Source organism: Toxorhynchites rutilus, chromosome 1 (genome assembly GCF_029784135.1).
Source record: "Toxorhynchites rutilus septentrionalis strain SRP chromosome 1, ASM2978413v1, whole genome shotgun sequence".
Classification (NCBI taxonomy): Eukaryota; Metazoa; Arthropoda; class Insecta; order Diptera; family Culicidae; genus Toxorhynchites; species Toxorhynchites rutilus.
Window position 1 is genome coordinate 135,409,465 of NC_073744.1, and position 26,549 is coordinate 135,436,013.

The window sequence follows — 26,549 nt, forward strand, 5'->3', positions numbered from 1 at the left end:
CTGAGTGTTTATTCAACCCAATGCGAATTTTAATTGGACTAACAACACCTAATACTACATGTAGAGCATGTGGGAAATCACTTTTTCTAATATTTCTTCGCTTTTCCAATTTTACTCGCCGTATAAACTTTCCTTGGGTGAAAATGAACGCAACCAAAAAGACAGCTTAAACCCAACGACCCGTTCTCGAGCGGGAACACACCTTGGTTTTTATTTATGAAAATTGAAATAAATCGTTTCATATATCAAGTCATTTTTAACACAACTGCTACCATATACAATTTTACACTTACACTTATGCTAAATTTTTCACAATACACGATCGATCACTGATTTGAAATTTCATGAAGCAACCAACATTAAAGTTCCAAATTTAAATTATATTTGTTAGAATTAATCGTATCAGTCACCTTACTTGAAATACAAGAATGCCCCCGACTTGTATATATTTACAATGCCGATTTTCCCTAGGCAGCTTGGTTTTAATATCTCTGTTAGGGAATACATTTTGGTAGGAACAAAAGCTCCCCCGACTTGCATATATTCACAATGCCGATTTCTCCTAGGCAGCTTGGTTTTGATGTCTCTGTTAGGGAACACATTTCGGTGGGAGCAAAAGCTCCCCTTACTTTTATGTATTTTCAATGCCGATTTCCTCCAGGCAGCTTGGTTTTGTGTCTCTGTTAGGGACCCGCCGCATGTATCGTTCATTTCGACCAATCAGAAGTGGGTATTTACGTTAGGATAGTGGTTGAGATTTTTTAATTGTTCGCTAGTTAGTTTAATGACGTATACTATTTTCTTCAATATAAAAAATTGTTATGGAGTGCCAAAATCGATTGACGCAAAAATTTCATCAATCCACCATCAAATGACTAAGCAATAAGCAATTGAAATTGGACAATTTTCACGATATACTCGATTCCCGATTTTCAATTTGTACCCCAATATGTTCCCGAAAGACGTAATCCTACGTCAAAAAGTCACAGGAGGGTTGTGCCCGAGACACGACCGCATAGTTGACGTAGGATTCCATTAGGTTATCTGTTACATGCTGATTATGGATATGTTTGAAGAATTACATTGTTAAACTCTTTCATAATAACTTGGTGGCCCTCAGGCGTACTCCTACGTCAAAACTGACAGCTTTTGACGTAGGACTACGTCTAACCTTTCAATATAGGGGCCATTTCAATATTTCGGTGTGAAAAAGTGTTCAGTTTTTGAACGCTAATACCTCCTCAATTAATAAATGGATTTTGATTCCAAATACACACATTGATAGGAAATATCCTCAGCAATTGTTTATATGCTACACATTACGGTTTTTCAGCTCATATAAAGTTCAAATTGATGAAAAATTGGAACAAAGAATTCCCTACTTTCCCATACATTTTGTCTGCACTCCCGCAGCAAACAGCTATTCATTACAAGCAACCAGTGTTGGAAAAAATCATCTTCGCTAAGTTCAAATGCATAGATTTTCGGGCTAGGTTGCATCGAAAACCTATATATTCCAAACGAAAATTAAAATGACAGATCCAGGCAACCATTGAATATGAGAAAATGAACTTTTGTCTTGTTTGGGTTTTGCAGTTGCCGGATGCCTTAATCGGAAATACCTTATGAAATTCCCGATGTCGCCAATGACTTGACGGTAGCTAAAACCACTCGTTGTATCCCATCTGCATATGCCGTTGCTACCGTCTCGCCAAATAAAATTTATTTTGAACTTAAATTCACTGCCAGAACGAATATCGTTTCGGATGTGATGAATATCAATTTGTTGCTTTTGATATCCAAAGTATAAATAACAGCGAAGTTATGAACCCCACTCAATGTCGCATTCATTCATTATAGCAAATTTGCTCATGCAACAGCGATATGAACAAAATGAACTCGTTTGTTATTGTCATCAATATAATGAGGGCAGTGTGTTTCAAGCTGAAAAAAAGGCATTTACACTGGAACAAAATCATATTCGTTTCTCGTGAATATTTGTTGATATTCTAAGACACTGCAAGCAACTATGGGTACGAGCGAAACGTATGGACAAGGATTATAAATAAATATAGGCGGTCGCTACAACGTTAACTATATGGCTATATAAAGTGAGCGATGGTGGGGCTTGACCACATTCTGTCATCGGACGCCAAGCAGGATGGACGATATATTCAAATTGATTGTCAGTATAAGAGATATCGCTGCATTTGCCGAGGATGTATGCGATGCGATACCGCAAGAGTGAGAGACAGGAGTTTCAATGGGATGTGGAGCAGGAGAACCTATCGAAGTGTGTTAAAAGCGGTGGAAGCGTCGCGCCGGGTGAATGAGTGGTTAATAGCGCTTGATTTGATAGAATGCTGGAGTTTTTAAACGGTTTTATTTAGCTGTGACATATTTGTATGTTTGTATGTAACATCTTTGTCTATGGCGTGGTACCACATTAATTAAAATTTGTTGTTGACCGGTTGATCTGAAATTTGAAACACACCTTTATCTCTGCAATCATTATAAAACTGCGTATTTCATGATCTTGAAAAACCAAGATGGCGACCGCTATAAAATGGCGGATTACATATTTTCTCAAAGCCCCATCAATATGGGTATCAAATGAATCATTTGATTTTTTTCTGTAATTTTGTACATGAAAAGCTGCTCATTCTGGGATCTGTGGTCCATGATATTCGAATAATGGACACCCCTTGGTGTAGTCCTACGTCTCTTCGGTTATGTCCCCGACATTACCCACCCGTCTTTTTTTAACCCAATATGTAGGATCGATATTGAGCTGATACCCTTTTGACGAAGCATTACGTCTTTCGGGAACATATTGGGCACAAATTAAAAATCGAATATCGAGCACATAATGAAAATTGTCCAATTTCAAACGCTTTTTGCTCAGTCATTTCATGATGGGTTGACGAAAATTTTGGGTCAATCGATATCGGCACTCCATATTGAAGAAAATAACATATGTCATGAAACTAACTATCGAACAATTGAAAAATCTCAACCCCTATCCTAACGGAAATATCCACTTCTGATTGGTCGAAATCGGCGACACATGCGGCGGGTCTCTAACAGAGACATCAAATCCAAGCTGTCGGGGGATCGACACTGCAAATACATGAAAGTATGGGGAACTTTTGTTCCTACTCAAATATGTTCCCTAACAGAGACATCAAAACATGGGGGAAATAGGCATTGCAAATATAATTCTAGCAAATAAAATTTAAATTTGGAACTTTAATGTTGGTTGCCTCGTGAAATTTCATATCAATGACCGATCGTGTATTGTGAAAAATTTGACACAAGTGTAAGTGTAAAATTGTATATGGTAGCAGTTGTGTTAAAAATTACTTGATATACATTTTTTTATTTTTTTTTCAAAAATCTCAGCTCAAAATACAGATGACTGATTATAATATGATGTTCGACAAAGTTGTTGGAAAATTAATGTTCTATTCAGAAAAAATACCATTTTAAATATTCGTTTATCCATTTATTCAAATTAATTTAGATACAACTTCAAGCCAACGATAACTAGGCCAACGGCAGTCCTACGTACACCTTGCGGTTATATCACAGATATAACCCACCCCTAGTGTTTGCAACAAGTTTTCAAACATCGTTTGTTTATTCACCATAATGATTTACAGTAATTTACATTCAATGCGACATGTCGAGGCACCACTCAGTGTCGCATTGGAGGCGATTACAGGTCAATTGGACATTTTCGATGAGAGTGGTACAGTGTCGACGTCTGGTGGTGACTTTTAATGTGGGCCCAAAGATGTTTATAAAAATGTCCAATTAGAGGTAAAAATGTCCAGTTAAACGACACTTACAGGTCTGTCCAATTAGCAAAATGTCGTATTCAATGTAAATTACTGTAGTTGAAATTTACTTCCGTGAATGAAAAACCGAAGGTGGACGATCTTCGCTGTGACTGACTGCATATTGTTCTCAGTAAGAATTAACTTTATCGCCCGGGAGAGTCTAAGGGTATATGTATGTTGAGTACGGCGGGTTGGTAGCACTTCCCCGCTTTGTCCATTAAGGTTTAAAGTAATGTTACGGAGCTTAGAGATACGCTCTGTATGAACACCCCCATTAGGACGAAACGAATTTGTGAGAGCACAACAGGAAACACGTCAACCTATTGGCAGGTTATTGTTAACCAATAAACGAAATTATACGTGTTTTACTTCGTGCTAAAAAGACACTAAACCTTATAACAATTCCCGATTTGTGTATTCGGTTCAATTCCGATTACTCAGATTGGCGAATCCTTTAACCGGAGGCCTCCAAAACGAACCAATCCTGCAACATTGGTGTCAGAAGTAACCTTTCTCACGCCAAGTGGAGTGAAGTGAAAGGGCAATTTCATGAATGTTAAAAACGGGTAAATAGCCTAAATACCATTTTTCGAATCCTTCCAACCCCTATGGTCCTGAACCAACCCTCTATTTTTGCAGTGAATCTACTCCCAATTGACCGGAAATTACATGCACCCCCAATTATAGGGTGAAATGATTCGACGAGCGGAAATCAAATATAATCTTGTTTTGACTTCCGGGGCGTTGATACTGGATCCAAATGGCCACAACAATGGGAAACCCCTACGATATGGATATTGGGCGAAAGGGCTTTAACAGTGGAAGTCGTTTTGAAAACGAAGCTTCCAGCTATGGTAAATGGTCCATAAGGCCTAATTTGCTATTTCTGGTGATATTCTCTGATGAAAAGAAACTCTGAGACCTGGATAATATTGCCTCCTGCTGAAGGAACTTTTCGCCTCGTAATTTTGGAGGCGGAATTTCTGTGGTGGACTTTCTCAGAGAGGTTTTTTTTCCACAAACACGAATGAACAGTCAGGAGTGAACCGGTGCTTCAGATTCTGAACCACCCTGCTTATGTATCAGATCAAAACCCAATCGAGAATTTATGAGGAGTGATCGTATGAAGTATAGATTCAGCTAACAGGTACTATCAGAGTTTTGAAGAGCTTTAACGTGGAGTCAGATACATATTTCCACATGCCGTTGCTTGGTCGAAAACAAGCCGAGTCGGTTGGTTGAGTTGATTGGAAGCTATGAATGACCTATGAATTATAAACTTGTTGTAGTATCCAACACTATATACATCATTTCAACCGAGCTCTTGCACATCTCTGGAAATGTAAGCTGAAGACCGAACACAACCGCAAAACCATCCATATCCAAATTGGTTTTATCAAATTACATTCTCTGAAAGGATGAAGATGCGACAGAATGTCATATCTGCAGTATATAATATTCCCATTCACACGAAAAGGCTGATGCAATCCTTGGAAGAAAATGATTCAGCTGAAAATTGCAATGTGAGGAGCCAAAGGATCATATGCCTGAGAACGACTGTTAATCAAATATTCCACTTTTGCGGCTATGGAAATTAATATTCCATCAGTCACTCTGCCACTGTCGTTTCAAGTATCCATCATGCCACTAACGATATGCCTCCCATGTGGTTGATAAATGATTGTAGGTTGAACTACCAGCTAGTTTTTGCTTTGGTAATAAGGTCGACATTAATTTTTTTTTGTATAATTACATTTAATCAGTGTTGGCAAGAATTCTCTTGCTAAGATCAAATGCTTAAACTTTTGGACTAAGTTACATTGAAAATCTTAGTATTCCAAATGGAAACCAAAATGACAGATCTAGGCAACCAGTGAATATGAGCAAATGGACTTTTGTTCTTCAAAATGTTATGGAGTTCATTTTTCCACCCAGTGTTATATTCTACTTGATTTTCCGTCATATGCTATGCTCATCTTTATTTAGCGTCTCCAACGTTAAGCTTGAGTTTCATTTTGGCGAGATGAATATCAACTGTAATTCGCGTTGACGGCATCGAGCTTCTTGTGTTCGATTTGTGGAGCGAAAATGATAATGGATTCGCAGGTGGAATAAACAAATTGTTAAAATAAAAATTATGAATGTAAATCAACATTTTCTTATAAAATATGTACTCTATGTAAAAGAGTAACACGTTTTTCTGCTAATGGTGAACGAATCGTGAACGAAAATTGTGTCTGATAGTGATTTTTTTTATGACGGTGTGTTTTGTTGGAAATATCAGGAAATTTATATGATAATGGTTATGTAAGGTTTAGTGCTACGTGTTTCAGTAATTAAATAATAACAAGTTGCCTCATTTTTTAAAATATTTTGACTCAAATTCAAACTCACTGCCAGGAACGATATTTAAATCAATTGTGATGAATTTCAATCTGTTGCTTTTGAAGTCTCACTATAAATAAAGGCGCTAAAAAAATTCGTGTCCAAAAGCGCGGTGTAAATAAACAGAGAGAATGAGATACAAAAATAGAACAAAATGTCAACAAAATGTGATGGAATCGTGGATTCAAATATTGCCAAGACAATGACCCAGAGCTCAAGACATATGAAGTTCGCACATGGTTACATTACAATTACTCAAAAGTTATTGATATTCCTCCACAATCTTCTGACATCAATCCCAGTGAAAAACTAAGGAAGTTATCTGTGTAGGAAATTTAGAAACCATTAAATTTGTTAAAATAATAATTTTAAAAACCACTTAATGAAAATAATGATAAATACACCAAAAAACTCGTAGATAAGACTAAAGACAGCTAAAGATAGTTACAATGAACAAGGGATACCATAATATTGATGGAATTAGGAAATTGGCCAATTGGCCTTCGAAATCGAGTAGAGATTTCAACCAGCGTACGATTATGAGTTTGAGCAATTTTCGTACATTAGTATATACATTCGACATTTTTAGAGAAATAAAAACCATTATTCTGAAAACAGATAGCGAACCTTTTAACTTTCACATGGCACTATAATTTTATTTGAATAGAATGTTCCGAAAGCTTGTTTTCAACATTCTTAAAGAAGGGAAAAGAGTTCTGCATGGAGTACGATTACGGATTTGAGTCACTGTATATTTAAGAGTCATTCATTGAAGGCAGCAACAGATCTACTAACCGATAATCTGCGCCAGAGGTATGACAATCAATGCCATAAACTATCAAAATTAATTCACGACAGTATAAATTAACTTTTCCCAGTGCTTGATGAATTCCCTTCCTGCTGAAACACAACATCATATCTCTCATAAAAAGTGTAACACAAGAGTTCATTTCAATCATGTTAAGGACGCGTGAACTTTGTTTACTAGATTGAATGAAAACAGCACGAATGAATTTCAATAAACCTGCATTCACGCACCTTCCTTACTGTCAATTATTGAGATGATTATCACGTAAGCCAAATTGATATTCATCGCTTGCAGTGAATTCGTATTACATACGATTCTTATACTGATTAAGAACAAAGAATGCTTCTAAGCGCGGGTGACTTTGGATGTAGGTAATTCTACCTGCCACTTCCTCACCCAGCAAACAAACACTGCGGTTAAATGTGGCTTGTTGAATGGAAACGATTTTAATGTGAAGAAGCCAAGCATAGTGGCGAAGTCATCACCACTTCACACACTTTCAACTTTTTTAATTCTTATAATTTTCTTTATATAATTTTTGTATTTTTGAATAATTAAGAGGCCGAAATAGAATAATGGATATTAAAAAATATTAATTGTTTTATTTGTTCAGAGCTCAAAAAACATCTAAAAAGCATGCACTGGCATACCCTCTAGTCGATTTCACTCTCAATTGGTTGACATTGAATTTTTATGTTTTGATTCTCACTAACACGCTATGATATTCAATTCTGATGACTCAAATATCAAGGCGAAAATGAAGACTTCAATGAATGTTCACGTTGATGTTCATTTCACTTATTTTCATTGATAGTATTGTTTCCTCTTTACGGATAATCGCTTGAGTGGTAGGTTGTCAATACAAGGTAGGGTGAAACTCGCCTTATTTGAATGTTGTGAACGTGAATATTTTCGGCACTGATCACAATACACACGATCTCCGGTGTGTTCCATCACATGATAACGCAACTGGTTGGGACGGGCGAATGCCTTGTCGTAACTGGTGTATTTGTGTTTGTAAGGTGTTCGCGCGCAACCGTACTTAATTTTCGGATACTTAACAGAAAAACAGATTTGAATTGGAAACACAGAACATAACGCAAACAGATATATTTTATCGACGAACAATTACCGACGGTATATTTCTGAGTCTCTGCTTCCTGATTCTCTTGCTGCAAACAATCAGCTGTTCTGTCTGCTAAACCGAAAGATCGAACAAAGCGGGAATTCATAAACTATTCTCTCCCGAGAGACATGATCGCTATGTGAGCTATTGCAGTGCTGTGTGGACCACGTTGGGTCGGGATGCTCAAAAAGTTTTATCGGCGCAAACATAAGGATTTTCATCGTGGAGTTGCCCATACTGCCGGAGACTTTTCCTCCAGCGGCACTTTAACCCGTAGATACTGCTTACAAAGTCCTTTTCTCATGGATTGATTCATTGTGAATCTTAAACTGCTGCTTAACGTAGAACCGCTAATCACTGATTGGACTGACAATATCTTTCTGCTATTTTTCATCATGTGTAAGATGTGTACGTTAAAAGTGGCGCTGCAAGACAATATTTTACAACATATTTGGAAAACCAGTTGCGCAAAGATGCAGGTTCGTCCTCCGTACATTTCTTATTCCGTTTTTCTTGCGATTCGCGCGATCCCTTCGATCATGTGGGCAGACGTGAGTTGTTCTTTCGTATTTTTTTTTCTTTTGCATGTTTATCGTTTTCAGATTTAATTGTGCATTCTTCCATCATGCTTTCCACGTTTTCACCATCCGGTGCATAGTCGTCACCATCGGAACCAGATTCGCTGTCGAATGAACATGATGCAGTAAAATGCTATGGTAGTTCGAAGTGAGCATCAAATTCCGCTACTAGTGGCTCCGTTTTTACATCCATAGCAAAATCATCTTTGTTTGATTCAATCTCCTCATTGACAATGTACTGTGGGCCGCTATAAATAAAATATCCACTTCGACGCGGATTTGGTACTTATTAAGAAAAATCTAGTCCACCACGAAGCAACCGAATATACCATCCTGGGGAATGAATCAGTGGCAGAACTCGTTCTCGTCGAGCGTCGGTGTTAGATTTAATCCAGCCAGGTAGCGCTCCAGCAATCGATGGGTCTCTTTTAAATCTGCTTCCCGTCTTTTTCGGAAACTGGATTTTATCGAAAAGTCGGAAAGAATCGTTTTCGAATCGTCCGACAGTTCATACAGTTTGATCGTTCTCTGCATCGTCATGTTACGTGAGAGATGAAAGAATTTAACCTGCAACCAATCTTCAGAAAACAAACGCAGCGCTGCGCTTGAGTTTAATTTTCATCAGCGCGCGCTAAAAAAAAACTCGTATTCTCTCTTGGTGCGAAGAGTACAAAATTCATAAGCACGACAGCGCAAATTGTACCCGGCGCAGAACTCAGATACTAAACATTTCTTCTCATCTGTGTGATACGCGTCTCATTCTACACACACATACACACACACACACACACACACACACACACACAGCCTGGATGATGGTCACTTTCCTAAGAAATGGGAGATCCAAAAGTTAGTGCTGCTGCCAAAACCAGGAAAGCCCCCGGGGGTACCAACATCCTATAGGTCTATATGCCTGCTGGATACTCTTGGGAAACTCTTGGAAAGGATTATCCTCAACAGACTGACGAAATGTACGGAGAGTGACCATGGTCTGTCAAAGATGCAGTTTGGATTCCGGAAAGGCAGGTCCACCGTTGATGCTATCCGGACAGTGGTTGAAAAAGCAGAGAAGGCATCACAGCAAAAGCGGAGGGGCGACCGACACTGTGCTGTAGTAACGATCGACGTGAGGAATGCTTTCAACAGCGCTAGCTGGGAAGCCATTGCCGAGTCCCTACATCGTATGAAGGTTCCTGGGTACCTGTGCAGAATTCTAGGAAGCTACTTCCAGAACCGCGTCCTAGTCTACGAGACGAGCACGGGGCAGACAACGTTGAATATAACGGCCGGAGTACCACAAGGCTCTATCCTGGGCCCAACGCTCTGGAACGTAATGTATAACGGAGTACTGAATCTGAAGCTTCCCAAAGGCGTGGAGATCGTGGGCTTCGCGGATGATATCGCTCTCACAGTGGCAGGCGAGACACTCGAAGAGGTGAAGATGCTTGCAACCGAGTCCATCGTCTCAGTAGGGAACTGGATGCAAGCAGCGAAACTGCAGATTGCTCATAATAAAACGGAAGTATTGTTGGTGAGTAACTGCAAAGCCGTGCAGCGAGCGGAAATCACAGTCGGGGAACACGTGATAACTTCTAAGCGTAGGTTGAAATACTTGGGAGTTATGATCGACGACCGGCTGAATTTCAACAACCACGTCGACTACGTCTGCGAGAAAGCAGAGAAGTCCATTAGCGCGATAGCGCGAATAATGCCGAATAACGCAGGACCTTGCAGTAGCAAAAGGCGTCTCCTGGCTGCTGTATCCTCGTCCATACTGCGGTACGGAGCACCAGCCTGGTCGGCGGCTCTCGAAACCCACCGGAATCGTAGAAAACTGGACCGTACGTTTCGGCTCATGGCGATGCGAGTTGCGAGCGCGTATAGGACGATCTCGTTGGAGGCAGTCTGCGTTATCGCCGGCATGATCCCTATTGGCATCACTCTGGCGGAAGACAGAGAGTGCTACAGACGAAAGGAAATCAGGGGTATCCGGAAAACAGCGAGAGTAGAATCACTCTTGAAGTGGCAGCAGGAATGGGACACGGCGGAGAAAGGCAGGTGGACGTATGGGCTCATACCGGTACTATCGACCTGGCTGAACAGGAAGCACGGGGAGGTGAATTTTCATCTGACACAGTTCCTGTCTGGACATGGCTGCTTCAGGCAATATTTGCACCGGTTCGGGCACGCAACGTCGCCACTCTGTCCGGAGTGTGAAGATGTGGAGGAAACACCAGAACACGTGGTATTCGAGTGTCCCAGGTTCACCGCAAGACGCGAGGGGCTGCCTGCCCTTCATGCCGGGAACATAGTAGAGAAAATGTGTCGCGACGAGGGCACCTGGAACGCTGTGAACAGTGTAATCATACACATCATGTCCGAGCTACAGCGGAAGTGGAGGGCCGACCAGCGTAGTAATAACCCCTGACCATAGAAGAGGAACTAATGGGCTGCTGCAAAGTGTAGTACCCCACGAGAGTCGTTGTGACGGAGTGCGCGTTATGTTGGAGGGCACTGCCTAATCGGCGCTCCGTTGGGAAGAGAAATCCTGCGAGGGTGGCTGTGACGGGGCGCGCGTCAAGTTGGAGGGCGCTTCCTAATCGGTTCACGTCTCGACAGGTGAGAAACCCCGCGAGGGTGACTGTGACGGGTTGCGCGTCAAGCTGGAGGGCAATTCCTAATCGGTACACGTCTCGACGGGTAAGCGGTATCTGGAGAGCAGGGTCAAGAAAATGCTGGCAATGCCTGTTGGTGGATTGAGAGAGGAACATTGCGAGGGTCGTTTCGGCGGAGCGAGAGCCTAGGAGAGCATCATCAAATCGGTGGGTACCCCCACGAGAGTTGCTGTGACGGAGTGCGCGTTATGTTGGAGGGCACTGCCTAATCGGCGCTCCGTTGGGAAGAGAAATCCTGCGAGGGTGGCTGTGACGGGGCGCACGTCAAGATGGAGGGCGCTTCCTAATCGGTTCACGTCTCGACAGGTGAGAAACCCCGCGAGGGTGACTGTGACGGGTTGCGCGTCATGTTGGAGGGCATTTCCTAATCGGTACACGTCTCGACGGGTAAAAGGAAGCCTGTGCTGCGGATGTGCGTGGCGGAGTACAACGGAAACGTAAATGAGATGTATAGAGAAAAAGGGAAGGATCAACGCTAGTTAGCGTTGAAAACTCGTGAAGTGCATGAGCACAGCCGCCCCCTGAAGTAGTCGCCTAGATGTGGTCCCGGGGGGAATGAGGCTACGAGTAGAGGGCTTGGTTTTTGTGGGTGCGATCCCCACTCGACGTCTGGGTTATCCCTTCCCAGATAAGGCTGGAAGAGCGTTCCTCACCTCTAAAAAAAAAAAAAAAAAAAAAAAACACACACACACACACACAAATGTTGGCGACTGAGGCTGTAGACATGATCGGTAGTTGGATGGACAGCGTAAAGCTCCAGATGGTACATCACAAAACCGAGGTGCTGTTAGTAAGTAATCGTAAGGCAGTGCTGCGGGCAGAGGTATCGGTCGGAGGACATACCATCGTTTCGAAGCGGGCGATGGAGTACCTCGGAGTCATGATCGACGACCGGCTGAACTTCAATCAGCACGTCGACTATGCATGTGGGAAGGCGTCAAAGGCCATCAACGTGGTGGCGAGGATCATGCCAAATAGCTTTGGCCCAAGCAGCAGCAAGAGGTGTCTCTTGGCAAGTGTATCTTCGTCGATACTGAGGTATGGTGGCCCTGCCTGGTTGGCGGCTCTGGAAACCCACCGAAATCGGAGGAAGCTAAACAGCACATTCCGACTCATGGCCATGCGAGTCGTAAGTGCTTATAGGACCATTTCGACAGAAGCTGTGTGTGTAATCGCCGGAATGATTCCCATCTGTATCACTCTGGCGGAAGATAGCGAGTGCTACAAGCGACGGGAAAGCAGAGGTATCCGGAAATTGATGAGAGCGGAGTCGTTGGACAAATGGCAGTATGAATGGGATACGGCAGAAAATGGTAGATGGACGTACAGGCTGATACCGGTACTTTCGACCTGGTTGAACAGGAAACACGGTGAAGTTAACTTTTACTTGACGCAGTTAACTTTTACTTGACGCAGCATATGGAGGAAACACCGGAGCACGTCGTTTTTGTCTGTCCCAGGTTCACCGAAAGGCGCGAGGGGCTGCCTGCACTTCATGTCGGGAATATTGTGGAGGAGATGTGTCGCGACGAGATGATCTGGAATGCCGTGAGCAGTGCAATCACACAAATCATGTCGGAGCTGCAGCGAAGGTGGAGGGCTGACCAAAGTGCTGACAACGTCCGACGGTGAAAGGTGAACAACGGCGACGGCTGTTGCAAGAGATGGTACCTCACGAGAGTAGCTGTGACGGGGTACGCGTTATGTCGTCCAATACCGGCTGCGTAGACCAGAACCTGAAGGACTTATTAAGTGCATCCTCTGGCGTTTTCGCTGGCTTGAGCAAACTCAACTTTAGCTGCTCTATACATTCATCAGCATATCCTGGCTGGAAATTTGACCACCTACAAATAACTGGATAATGTTACACTAAACTACACCACACAATAAACTTTCTACCGGTACGACTAGCTGGTCCAGTAGACATTACCGCCGTTTCATTGGTTCCAGCGGACGTAGAAAACACAGCGCTATTCATGGTACTTTGAGCTGATCCTCGATCCACCTTGGTACTGTTACCATTGTGAACCTTGCAGCATTAGCAGCCTCTTCTGGGCCGCTTCCGTCTGTTGCGGATGATACCACACCATTCATCAGCGTCACATATTTCTCTTTAAAATAATTTTTGTGAATTTTTGCTGCCCGCACGATTAAATTTCAAATGATGACAGATATATTTTCTTTGCCGTAGCCAGGAATGATAATCGCCAAAGTTACCAATACCGTGTAGTGAAATGTATCAATCGTTGGTAGGGATGTGTATTGCAACTGACATTCGTTTTATAAACGGTTGGTAATATCTACAGAAAATGTGTACATTCTACTAATGTTTGCATTAGCAAAGAATTGGTAGTTTATTTACCAAGGATTTTCTGGGTGTGTGAAGCCTATGGTGTGTGGAAAATTGGTGGATAAACGTGTCAAAACCTACCTGCAGTCACATTGAAAGTCTGTACGTTTCAGTATTGTTTGTGCTTTTTAAAAATCCAACCATAAATGATTAGAAGGGATAATTCAATTTTTTAATATTCTCTCTTACTACAAGTACTTGGCATGAAAATTTCAAAACGCTTCTGTTTCACACTGAACAGAACTCCAGATGTTTACTTTCAGGCGAAACCATTGAACAATTCAGTTTTTTTTATGGTTTCCGAGGTGTTAAGATCAAAAAGACGGTTTGCATCATGACTGACACTTTCCCATAAAAGAAAATATTAAAAATTCGGATAAGTATGTCTTTTATTTTTTAATTATGTTTTATTTTGTAAGTGTATCGACATAATCCCTTGTAATTGCGATGCAGCTTTACGAGTTGCAGATAGCATTGCAGAAAACAAAACGAATGAGAGATCAATCTGAAGACAACTGTGAATTATTGAATTATTCTTAACGGCGGTTGGAGGATAAAAAACATTGACAAAAACAAAACAAAAAAAAAAGCTTATGAAAACATGAGACTGGGCCGCTAGTTCAAAGTTTGAATAACAGGGAAGTTTTGAACCTCACTCAATGCCATGTTCATTAAATACAGCTAGTTTATTCATGAATAACATTAACACTATTGTTATTGTCTCCGATGTAGCGAGGGCAGTGAGTTTCTTAAGACAAGCCCATACAATAGGGTATTCATTTCGGACCAGTTTTCGGGTCAGCTGCTGATTGGTCAATTTTAAAGGGTTGCCAATAATATTTGAATATACACTCCTACATAATGTTCTCTTGGTATGTACTCTCACACTAGTTTTCATGACAAATCACAACAGAAAAATACAATTTGTTGTGAAATATGCAACAATTTGGCTTAACATCATCCAAATGAGACCATTCATAGAATATCTGATACAAAACCATCTGTTAGGGATGTGAAAAAACTATGGATGGGTTATACATATGATATAACCGCAAGGTTGACGTAGGACTGCCGTTGGCTTAGTAATCATTTGTGTTTTTTTACGTAGAACTACTTCTTTCATTAAGGGTGCCAAATCAGAAAACAGGTCACGTTTTTATGAAATAAAGTTAACGTTAATAACTATTTTAGCCGCGAACGGATTTTGGCGATTTACATACTAAACGAATCGGAAATTCCCTAAGATTTGTTTCATATGCTATACATTTGAATCCTCTGGTTTGTAAATGGTTAAAATTCATGAAAACTTAAAGCGTTTCCATTTGCCCATACATTTGTTCTGTCCATTTGTGTGCTTTCCCGAACAGAGCTGTCAATAACGAGCAACTGATCGACGACCAACGGAGGGGAAATCGTAGGATTTAAAGTCTCCGTGAACAAAGCAAAAGTAGAAGAATGAAGGGGAATACTTGCCTAGAGTATAAACAGTGGATCTCGCTGAGACAAACTTTCATTCGGCATCGGACTGTTGAGCAATCCAGTTCACTTTGCTTTCGCTGCGCTTCGATCTAAGATTGGACCCCACCAGTGGTAATCCAACTTGGATATCGTCGTTTTTCTGTTCGTTTTTCGCGTTATTAGTATCGTGTGTTTTTCTTTCCGCGTCATAAATTGGACGCTTCACGTAGTGTGTGATGAGCAAGAAGAAGAGGAAGGCAGGTTCGAGCCCTGCAAAAAACGAACGCATTGGCAGGGGCAATAAAATTTCGCCAGTAGCAAAACCTCCTCCACTAAGGGTGCGCTTCTCTCGAGCATGAGAAAGTAATGTAACTTTTTTTGAGGCCAGTAATATTCACAGAAGTGTTTCTTTTGGGAATAGCGCAAAATGATGAGAAGTGTTTATATTCCTAGTAGTTTCAAGCCACCAATGTGTGGCGACTTATATAAAATAACAGTGTATTTCAACGTCAACAATGCGGTCGTATCTTGGACACAACCTCTTATAATTTTTTCAATCAGCAATAATCGCACTTCGAATGTTCGTCATTGTGTACGATATCGCCGCTGTGCAGAGCTGTTGATTAAATTATTGATTAAACTGGTGAATGAATGAAACAATTTACGAACTCAATTGCAAACAAATCCCAATTTAGGTCAATTCATGCATTATGGTAGTGGTTATCGCAGCACATAGTTATCAACATTTTGCCTAATCATCAAACGGTATGCGTAGAAGTTCAATGAGCTGGCGACATTGAGGGGCATGCAGTCTAGAATAACCGAGCCAAAGCGTTGCATTTGTACCCGCTTTTGTAGACCGTGTTAGCAAAACGCATTCCGGAGTGTAAAAATGCATGGGAGTATAAAAGTACTGCCGAGATCTGGAATGCCGATTTTCCCAATTTATTGGTTTCGGAATCTGTGTTGAGAAAACACATTTCGGTTTGCAAAAACGCAAGCGATTGAAAAAGTATCGCAGCTTGCATCTCATTTGCAATGCCAATTTCCCCAGGCTGCATGGTTTTGAAGTCTGTGTTAGGAGGGAAACATTCAGATTTGCAAAAACGCAAACGAGTATGAAAGTATCCGCTGCTTCAAACATCCATTCATTCCTGCGATGGTACCTCAATCGATGTTCAATTATAACTGAGTGAATATTCGAGCGGCCCTCGCTTATATACCGATTGTTGATTTCAATAGCCTGAAAGCGACTGTAAGGCTATTGAAACAAGTTTTTGGATCAAAAAGTAACAAGTATATAACGCGTAGACATTTTATCTTTCGAATGAAGTGTTTATCATACCATTTCGTTCGGTTGTTTAGGAGCTATTAACGCTCAAAATCTCGGACTCCGGCGTAACGCTTTCGTTTTCGAAACTTTGATTTTACACCCCGGTACAGAAATGAAAGACGTAGTCCTACGTCAAAATAGTCTTCAGAAACTTTATCTCATTTGGAAACATGACATTGCGCGTGTTTCGGCATCCCTGTTGCTCCTCGCACTTGGTCGAAGAGTAAGAGTAAGAAGCCAGTTGTCACGTCTTGTCTTAGTGAGTTTCAAGCTAAAAAAGTCAATTTACACAAAAACTAAATCAAATTCCTTACGGGTTATTGTTGAGATTATGCACCACCAAATCGAATTTAACAGGAAATGTATGACACTATCTCAATTTATACTCAATATTAACATGCGAATTCACAATTAGACTTGTAGAAGCATTTGTTTGAAAATAGGGAGAACTTATTTCCAGCTTCCAATATCTATATCGAACAATACGATACAGAGTTCAGGCTACAGTATAACCACATGAGAAACGCTAAGAAAAACCAGATATTTTCAGTCTAACTGAACCGAATCTCCTAACACCATTAATCCAATTCACATGAAAATGCTGACTCTGGTTGGGTGCATCTCCTCGAAAGATATTGCTCAGCGAATGGTATGGCAGTGGGAGGGAGCATATCAGTGCACGTCAGAGGGCGACCGTTAATCATAGCTTCTGCTTTCGCGGTAAACATCATGATTACCTCATCAGTCACTCTGTGACCGTCATCTGAAGTAATCTTCATATTTATAACGGATTGTACCATGTGTCGCCAATGTGTTGGGTGGATGGGTGGTTGGGTGGATTGAGAGACCAGTTAGTCCTTGAATGGGTAATTAGACCGTCACTTTGGATTTATTGTAATTACTTGCACAATGAAAAATGAATCGCAGAATCGTCCTGAACCTTGATTGTTCATCAAACTTATGCGTTACTACTGAATAAACTTTTCTCAATAAAAGACAGAAAAGTGTCTCCACCCACCGTTTTCGAAACATCATTGTGAATTCGGAATAGTTCGCAAGGAAAAATGTTTGAATGTTCACGCAACAAGGTTAAGTTGGTGAAGCGACATCATCCTAGACACAACGTTAGCTAACATTTTCGTAACGTATGTAGCACGAGTATTAAGGTCCGTTTCCAATCGCAAAAAGAAAATCTTAACATGATGGTAATGAAATGTTTAAATGTGTACATAAACAGTGTACGATTGGAGAAAACTGAAAATTATGTAGGTAACCCGTTAACAACATGATTGACATAGAAAACTACATAAAATGTAAAACGCGTTCAAAATTACCATAATGAAACATTTTTTTCATGCCAGTTTAAGTAGTCATCCGGGTATGGTGAAATTTTCGTTGTTCCCAAGTTGAAGAAAGGTAATACACGATAGTGGCATTCCAATCTACCATCTGTCTGTTCAAATGAGCGACTCGAGGAAGCGCGTGATATCCTTCGTTCCGAATGTGATGGTTGCTTTGAAATACGATTGTACGTGAACTCTCATGAAATACTCATGACCACTGCCGCAGAAACAGGGGCTTATTTGTTTCCGCTCACAGTCTATCTTTCGCCGAATCATTTCCTTCGAGGAAATGCAGCAACGAGCCACTCTCAGCATTTCCGTGAGGATTGGATTAATGGTGTACGGAAAATTGGCTTTGTAAGGATAAAGATGTAAAGTTTCTATCGTGGTTTTGTTTTCTTTCTGGAATCACTCCGGCAATGAATATTTTAACATAATGCTGAAAATGTGTATTGAGTTGTCCGGAAGGTGCCTCCACTGATGTTGACCAAGTCGAGATGTTGATCAAGAATAATCTTCGATATACATTTTCGCAATATTTGGCATAATTTTTCGACCGAAATTTTCGTGTTTATTTCAACTTTAAATCCTTATTGCTCTGATTAATCTTATTGCTTTCATTGGGAAACCCACCAAAGCGCTTCCTAATTATTTCATCATCCCTTTAAAGAAATAAGCACTAAGCGGAGCGTTTCATCTGTATCCTTACTCGTCTAAATCCACTTACACCTGATCCCATTAATTCGGTTCCAGCGAAAATGCCGAGGAACGTTGTCATTAATTCCACCGCAGCGTTTGTGCCAGGATGGTGTTCAGCATTGTGGTGGGATTTATTATAATGTCCCTCAACATTTTCCTGTGAACTGAATAAATGGGGTTGAGTGATAAAAGATTTGAGTGAGTAATGGATATAGCCGCTGTTAAGTCAAAGCGGACCAAGTGACATTTTGTTTAAATTTTGAGAAAATAGAACTCAAAGTTTGAAGCTATGTATTTTTTGCATATTTTGACGTAGGACTACATCGTTTAGTAAGGGTGTGAAATCAGAAAACAGGTCACTTTTCTATGAAAAAATTTTTAACGTTAACAACTATTTTTGGTGCAAACGGGGAAATGATGAATTTGAGCCCCCTCCGAAACGGCTCATTGAAACGGCCAGAGCATAAAATTAGAGCATTTTCAATTGAATTACATAGTATTGCTTCTGCCAGTGAGGTGGAACTCCATAAAATGATACAAAGCGTCCGTTTTCATGCAGTGTGGTGGAAATTTTTTTGTGTACCCGAACATTTTTGCATCATATTCACACATTGTTGTAGTATTTATACGTTGCCATATGATTGAAATGGTTACCACTGAACGGTTTCAATGTTTTGTTTATGGTGATAATGGAACAAACATATAATTGCCTGTGACCGTGCGTATGTCAACCGAAACGCAGCGATAGCGATAGCTATAACAACAACAAGAAGAAATGTATATCAACTTGTGTGTGAGAAGGAATGACCACGAAAACCATCGGCTTTTTTTCGGGGCTAACAAAACTTCCTAACGAACGCATTAGCAAAATTTATTAATTTCGGATGGTGATGAAAAAGGAACTACAAAAATACAACGAATCAATTTTTTAGATTTGCAGCAACCATGGCGAAAACAGTTATGCAGCTCGATGCTTTGTTCAAACTGCCAGCTCCACCCTAGAGTTCCGTACCTTGGGTCAGAAGATCCATTAAGTTCGTGGTCAAAATAGAGCTAATCGCCAAGAATATGCCGACAGCCGACTTTTTATCAGTGATGACTGGAGTTCCGGTCAACTGCGTAAGTCCATGGAAGCATTTGCATCGGAGGTCTTCCGTCGTAGCATTTTCGTGGAAGACCTATTGAATATAGGATTTAAGGAAAACGATTGTAGAACACAAGGGAATTCAATTTTCCAAATTTTCCAACCTTCCTTCCGAGTTTTCCGTTATTTTTCCGTTTTTTCTTTGCGTGATATACGTAATATTATACAACGTAATGGACGAATACAACAAAATAAAGACGGCTCAAATCGGATGATTCCTTCCTCGGGTTTTGCGTTTACCAACACGTTTGTCTCTTCATTTTTATTTATATAAAATTCTCTAAAAGCCACTGAATAATTACACTAAAAACTTTTGGCAACCCTGGCAGCAGGGGTGCATAAAGGCCCATTTATACGTTGCTACACTGGAGGAAAACATTAGTAAATGCAGCTAACAAATCTTTAGTAATCGAAACATTGGTAAAATGTACACATTTTTTGTACATATTACCAAAGTCTTGTAAAACTGATATCAAATTGAATGTACATCCCTACCAACGTTTCGTAAATTTTACTTCATAGAATTAGTAACCTTAAGTATTTTCATGCTTAGCAACTGTGTGTGTGCATTCGCCATTTCTTTAGTGAAAGTGGAGCGATTCGGAGGTAAACATTTTGTTTCTGTTGATTCATTGTACCTAAATATTTATTTTATTTTGTAGAAATACCACTATTCCACGTGTTGAGGTTGTTACAACGTAAGCCACATCAAGGAGAGCGGAGAGCGTACGACATGCATTATAGAGGTATGATGTTTCGATGTCTCGTCCGACTGCGTAGGTGAATAAGTGGGTATATGAAAAGTGCTGATGGCCCAACTGCCGCTCACAACAAACTTTAACGAAAACGAAAAACTGCAAAGGTTTGTGTGAATATTAATATTAGAATATTAGAAAAGAATAAAATTATTTGAACACAGCTTTCGATTTGAAAATTTATTATTCGATATATATATCGTTTTTACAGTTATTATCCCTTTACAAATGAGGGCCAACATCTTCATTGATATTGCCCCGAAATTGAGCCAACATTGGATTTACAAACCGTGGTTTTGTTTGAAATTTATGTCTACCAATTTGTTTTGGTAGAATGTACTAATAATTAGTAGGGTCGAAAATGACTAGCGAATTGGCGAGTTAGTAAATTACCAAAAAATTCGTCGTATTTACTAACTATTCCTCTCAGTGTAGTAGCTGACTTGACAATGAGCAGCTACTGACCCGGTGGACTCGCTTGACAATTGGCGATCTAACGCAAAACGTAAACGAGCGGTGAGACATCTGGATTTTGTTTTTGAACTAAGAAAATGATGATAAGGTAACCTAAAACTCAGAAACAAATCACGTATATTTTATTTCCGGTATTTCGAAGGTTATTCTCACATGTAGGAAACATGCATTTTTCAACTTGTTTTTGATTTTGCTCTGGAATTTCCTTTTTTGATTCAACCATTGTCAACATTTATACAATTTTCACTACAGAAAGAGGTAAGAAAATAACATGTCATATATAAAATTGCGCAGAATTAAATTTCTTACGAACTAATCTCAATCAAATAATCTTTTATGACTATAACATTGTGATTTATGGAAATAACTATAAGCCTTCCATAAACTCACATTGCAAAATTTAAAACCATCATCACTTTCACCGCAGCGCCGCCTAGGTGTAGATTTGTACGTTAGATCGCCAATTGGTTGACTCGCCTTGTCCGTTCACACAGTGTGAGCTGCTGGCGAGAAACTAGATACTACGGCCGAAATTGGTCCGAAATCGACTTCTTTATTGGCAGTTTTCATCTTAGCTTTTCAGTTGAATGTATCATTAGACAATTTTATAGCGAAACACACGCTGATCGTGTTTAAAAATACATACTTTGTGCTGAATTTCTTTGAACTGAAGGTACTACCCGAAAAAGCAGAAAGAAAAAAGGATTCGGGCCAGGAATTGGATGCAAAGCAAAGGAGCGACAAATACAATTGACGAATTTATGTTGGATTTACAACCAGATGGCGCAGCGAGTAAAATGAGGATGTTTTATTTTTTTGGTATGAAATTCGTTCAAATTTTCTGGAAAAATCAGAATTTATCTTCAAATTTCCCGGTTTCATGTATTCTTTCCACGCTGAAAAGGTTAGAAAATCATCATTTTACAATGTGATATGTATATTACGAGGAATGGCTTGTTATAAGTATTGTAACTTTATTTTTTTTTCAACTAAGTAAACGATGAATAAGGTGTTTTGCGCTAAAAATACTGCAAATCCTTCTCGTATCGGCCCCTACATAATCAATGATATCAGCCAATTTGATTTCATCGCAATTATCCATAGTATTAATAACCGGTATGCATTATCAAACTTAAAATTTTCGAAGATTATCTATAACTTTGGTCAAATCGCGTGTTGAAACCATCATAAATATACAAAACTCCAACTTTCTTACCATATACTGACGACAATGGCTGAAATTAATCTAAATTGAAATAAAATGAATAATCGCCACCGAAATTTGCTTTTCAGTGCGTAAAATAAACATACACCCTCACTTTTGTGGTTCTGAGCTCTAATGTAGATGTCGCATGAGCTGATTCAGCTTTGCGTAAATTCGTCAATATTGAAGGAACTCTACGATGAGGATCCCCGTGATTACAGAGCAGTGTTGAGAATAACCCCTGAACAAGTGGAAAAACTGTTGGATTTGAATGCTCCACAAATACAACGCCAAGATACACTCATGAGGGATGCTGTACCTGCAAGAGTGAAATTAGAAATTACATTGATGTGCCTTTCTTCTGGAATATCGTTCAGATTGTTGTTGATATTTTTTTTAGAATCTCGAAAGCATCCATAGCTAAGATAATTCTGGAAGTATGTGATGCTATAAATGGTAGTCTAAAATACTTTTTAAATTTTTTTTTATTTCGTGAAATGAAAATGATAGTCGATTTGCAGGTGGGATAAATACGCTTCAAAAATTCAAATAATTAATGAAAATATACTTTTTTAAATCGAATATGTAGTCTGTTTCATAGAACAATACTTTTTTTGCAAGTTGTGAGTGAATTTTGGATGAAAATTGTGCTTGATAATGATTCTATATTAGAGATTTTCAAGAAAACTATCTCGAATAGAAATGACGCTTCGCCAGCGTGCAAAACGAAATAACAACGATTTCGTTAAGAAACTATGAGGGTTTTATTTGTTTTTCCAATAATTTTCAAGTCTATAAATATCTTCGCATATTTTCAAATATCTTAAAAATAGAGACATTTCTTTACATTTGGCATCCCTGATTAGAGCGCTAAATTCTGTTTTTGACGTTTTGAGGGATGCGAGTGCGAGCAAATTCAAAAAACTTTGAAGTAGCTCGCACGCCAGATCACACATGACACTAACTGGCATGATGTGTTCACACGGTGTGAGTAGCTGCACTGCAGTAACTGACTAGACCGACTCGTATGCTTACTAGCACCGTCTGAACCCGGTTTAAGAAGGACACAGAAAAGTTAGTGATGGAAAGAACATCCAACTCACACTTTCTTTTTCTCTCTGTTTGTTTACATTTCAGATGTTGTGCGCAATAAACGATGAGCGAGAAGAAATAAAACAATTCGCGATGACAGTGCGACAGTGTCGACGTCTGATGGTGACTTCCAATTGAGGGCATAATTTGAGTCCTAAACTCGTTAGTGCAATCTCTATCATATTGAGAACCAGTTTTCAAATGTTAAAATTTGAATGAAAATTTTCACATCATGTTATTGAATTACTTGAAACACGTATTTCTGATTTTTATTTGACCATTTGTCTATACATTTCCAACATTCTGACTGAATATTTTCATTATAATATAAAGTTGTCTTCAAAAACAATTTTTTGTATGAAATTTTTTCACTTTCTGCAAAAAAGTGTTTCTCATTCGTATAGAATACTAATTTGAAACGGAAAAGTTAATTTTCATTCATAATTTTAATTTTAAAAACGTGTCTACTCCGCCTGAAAAACAATTATTCTTTGACGTTCCCCTAAACTAGTAAACGAAGTTCAATTCCACCAACGCGGATTCTTTTCGCGAACAATAAACCATTATATTACCAGTCTGTCTTATCCCCACTATATGGCTGATCTATTCGCACTACAACAAATGTGCATCTTTTCGGTCGTTTTTTACTCTAGTAAAATTCATTTGAAAACGATGTTTGTGAAATATTTGACCAATAAGTTTGTAAAAAAGTATATAAAACTGCAACAAAATTTATTTAAGTTATAAAAAAACATATGTTTTCAAATATACCGGTAGTATCGGTGCTCCCTTGGCCGAGTGGTTAGCGTCACAACTAACATGCCGGGTGTTCGGGTTCGATTCCCGTTCTGGTCGGGGGAATTTTTCGTCAAAGCAATTTCCTCCGACTTGCACTGTGATCACGCGTATTCTAGAGCTTGCCACTCAGAATGCATTCAAGGCGTGTTACTTGGCATAGAAATCTCAACTAAGTACTAATAAAAAAATGACGCAAGTAATACTACGTTGAGACGGCGAAGTTCCTCTAGGAACGTTAGTGCCATTGAAGAAGAAGAAGAAGAAGATCGGTAGATTTCTTGGTTTTTTTTTCAAAAATTAATGCTTTATACCGCAAAAATGGTTACAAATTTAATATTCAAAGTATTGCCCATCGCTAGTCAGAACTTTTTCCAATCTTTCTGGCAATTCACGGATCCCTCTGCGGAAATAATCGGCCGGTTTGTCGGCTAACCCCGCATCGACCCAATTTTAGACTTCATCAAAATTGAAGAAGTGCTGGTCAACCAGGCCATGTTGCATCGATCGAAAAAGGTAGTAGTAATTGTAATTGGACGAAGCAATGTCTGGAGAATACGGCAGGTCTCTCGTTGGCAAAAACACTCTCGTTGGTACAAAATTCGACATATTCGAAGAGGCAAAAAACTATATTGTTTACGCTTGAACTTTTTGACATATGCTGAAAAAGACGCGCAATGACAGTAGCTTTCCAACGAATGGCTGGAAATTTGATTCACTGGAATAATAATCGAGTTACGCCATCTGTTGTAAAACCGAAGAAACATACCGGTACACCTAATACAATCGACATTCTTTTCAACCAATATGGTTCTCATCCGAAAGATTACTGACAAACATCGAAATATGAAGAAAAAAATGGGTGGGTTATATCTAAGATATAACCGCAAGGTTGACGTGGGAATATCGTTGGTGTAGTAATCATTTGTATTGATTAGATTATTAATTGAATTAAACAATTTTCGAATTCAATTGAATTCAACATATTTGATTTGTAATTAAAAAATTTGAACAAATTCGAATTAAAACCAAATCATACATTGTAATAGATTATGTTTTTTGCTACGAGTAAAATTGATAACAGCATTTTGCCTAATCATCAAACGGTATGCGTAGAAATTCAATGATCAGAAGATATGAAGACATATCTTCCAATGCGGTCTTGAATAACCGAGCCAAAGCGTTGTGTTCGTACCTGCTTTTGTAGTGCGTGTTAAACACATATTTCGGAGTGCAGAAAAAATGTGGGTACAGAAATACTCCCGGCATGAATCAAAATGGATCAACATTTTCAACTTCCACTTTGTATACTATACTTTAATCTTGTATGTTCATTCGCCTCTAGTATCTGAAATGACGATTTTCCCAGGCTCCTCAGTTCAGTATTACGTGTTAGGGAAACATATTTTGGTCTGCACAAAGAAAAGTGAATACAAAAGTACTTGTATTTGCAGAGCGAATTTCCCCAGGTACCTTGGTTTTGAAGTCCGTATTAGGTTAATACATTTCGTTGTGCTGATACCACCAGGCACCTTAGTGTAGAAGTCCGTGTTAGGGAAACACATTTCTTTGTGAACAAAAGTTCCCCTAACTTGCATGTATTTGCAATGCGAATCTCCTCAAGAACATTGCTTTTGAAGTCCGGTGGGAACAAAAATACCCCCAACTTGAATGTATTTGCAAAGCGGATTCCCCCAGGCATGCCTGTTGCCTAGTCCGTGTTAGGGAAACACATCTCCTTGTGAACGAAAATACCCCCAACTTGCAGGTATTCGCAAAGCGGATTCTCCCAGGTACATTGATTTCGAAGTCTGTGTTAGGGAACATATTTCGATGAGAACAAAAATACCCCTTACTTGCATGTTTCTGCAATGCCGATTTCTCCAGGCTGCTTGGTTTTGACGTCTGTGTTGGGGAATTCGTAAATCGGGCCATTTAAAACGAGGCAGTTAGGGCGTTTAGATAACGCTTGACATTTCACAATTATTCAATTGCTTATCTCATGAAAAATAACATTTTATTCATTGTGATAGATGCGTAGAAATATTTCCTACTAATTGATACAAGCATCTTTCCGATCTATTAAGAAATGTTCGAGTTATAAGCATTCGAAATCTTGCATTTTTCCTGCATGTTCTGTGGTTAGGTTTTCATTTCACCCCCATATACTCCGGTTAGACGTAGTCCCACGTCAATAATGCAGAGTGAAAGAGTTCTGATGTCTCGATGAATTTCAATTCATTCTAACCAAAAAATTTCATATGTGTTTCCCCAAGGGATACAACTAAAACAATGTTGTACCAACCATTTTGTGTAGGTGCTGATTCAGGAGGGTAGACAGAAAGGAAATCCTATGAAATGTTTACGAACATAATTAGTTTGAGGCGATAATTAGACGGACTTTTCTCGGTGTCATTGCGTTTCTTCTGCAGGAAGGATGAAAACGAAAGCGAGAAGAGTTTCATAACCTTCATTTCTCAATTGCTTA

The 26,549-nt window shown here is 39.5% G+C and overlaps 1 protein-coding gene across 3 annotated transcripts in view; it reads right to left on the minus strand.

Moving 5' to 3' along the window:
* The window catches only part of LOC129762898 (trissin receptor-like), a 311,968-nt gene that overhangs the window by 21,527 nt on the left and 263,892 nt on the right, over positions 1-26,549 (minus strand). The gene's annotated exons all lie outside the window — the stretch shown is intronic.